Below are 1,779 nucleotides of genomic sequence, written 5' to 3'. Positions count from 1 at the left end.
TTATTGTTTGGTACAATCTGTTGGCTTAAAAGAGACTATTTGCCTATCTAGATCAAAACCAATCAAATAATTTGATTGTGCAAAATTACCATATATTCCTCCATCACTACTAGTATTGGTGAATCCCAAGCATTGAACACCATCTTTTGGTGGAACAAATATTTGAGTTTGTGTTAATTGCACATCTGCCCCTTCAAAATGTGCTATTATCATAGGACCCCCAACAATAGTCTCTGTTCTATAACAAAGCTGTGAACCCAAATCATGATCATCCTCAATGGGCCTCAATGCAATTTGGTTGCTCATTTGAGCCACTACTCTATCATACAAATCTTGTGGCAAAATAGTAGGAGGTGTCCCAGAATCAATGAACATGTTACCTTTAGCAACAGTTCCTGAAGAAGTGTTGCTAAATGGCAAATAGGTATTCCCCACAGTTATACCAAGCAATGTAACAAAATAAGGAGTGGTATCATCAGCTTTTGTAACAAGAGGAGTAGAAACCACACCTTCTCCCAACACTTCACTTCCGTTACCAAAACTTAGTTTGCTATAAACATCAATGTCAGTGTTGAATGGAACCAAGCACTGTGAGAATCTCTTGCTTCCAAATGAAGAACCCATTTGAGAAATGAGCGAAGCTGGCCCTTTTCCTAACCCTATTATACCCATCTCATGATCATTGAAATCCCCACTGTTGCTATGTCCACAACCAAATACAACACCTTCAAGTGAAATGGGTTGGCCCATAGTAGAAGTGAATGTGAATTTCTCATGTGCAAGAACACCTTGTGTTATAGAAGCACTAGCATATGCATATGTATAGTTGCATTGATCATTATGAGAAGAGAAAGAAGAAGAAGAACACAAGGTTGTTGTGTCTAGTATATGGCATGCTTCTGATTCACATGAAATGTTAGTGTAAGTGGAGGATTGTTGAGGATCAAACATGGGGTTGAGTTGTTTGTAGCAGTTATGACAAGGAACACATTGGGTCCATATAAGATCACTACCTGTATCAGCAATGCCATATATGGTTTTTGGTGGAGTTCCAATAGAAAGCTCCATGAGATAGTGACCAAGATATGCATTTGATGTGGATTGTACTACTTTTGATGAATCCATGAGGCGCCGAGAGTAGGGAGAAGTTGTTCTAGCCAACTCTTTTCGAATCAGTTTGACACTGAATCCGCCATTGTTGCTGGCTTTAACAACAGTTGAGAAATGTAGAAGATGGATGAAGAAAAAGATGGCTACAAAGCATGCATGAAATTGAAATGTTCTTGGGTGACCACCCATTGTGATGTATGCGAGAGAGGTTCAAACTTCAAAGCTAAGTTAAATTTTGAAGACTAGGAATAACATTTGTAAGAGTCCCATGCTTTGTATATAGAATTTAATTTTGACCATTCGGTTATTGTAAAATTATTGTATACATATATTTAATAGTATAATGTGATATTAACAAAAATAATTTATTTTTATATTGATCGGATAAATAATTATTTAAAAAATTTATTGTAATTATACGTGTAAAATATTTTATATTATCATTAAATTAAAATTAAACTCTTATTTTATATATATATATATACCAATTTCAAATGCCAAACTAAATCGATTTGAAAATTTAATATTAAAATTTAATTTAAGTTAAATCGAATATATTAAAATAATATATTTTTATATAATATATATTTTAAAAAAATAGACAAATTTAATTGATTTATTGATTTTTAACTGATTTTATTAGTTATTTGATCGATTTTTTTATAATTA

At 32.9% G+C, this 1,779-nt stretch overlaps 1 pseudogene; it reads right to left on the bottom strand.

Moving 5' to 3' along the window:
* LOC107641737 (aspartic proteinase CDR1 pseudogene) lies at window positions 1–1,311 on the bottom strand (annotated as a pseudogene).
* Window positions 1,312–1,779: the final 468 nt, after the last annotated feature.

This window comes from Arachis ipaensis, chromosome B5 (genome assembly GCF_059453495.1).
Source record: "Arachis ipaensis isolate K30076 ecotype BB chromosome B5, ASM5945349v1, whole genome shotgun sequence".
Taxonomy (NCBI): domain Eukaryota; kingdom Viridiplantae; phylum Streptophyta; class Magnoliopsida; order Fabales; family Fabaceae; genus Arachis; species Arachis ipaensis.
Note: the sequence above shows the minus strand (reverse complement) of the source record. Positions and strands in the feature narration are given on the sequence as shown.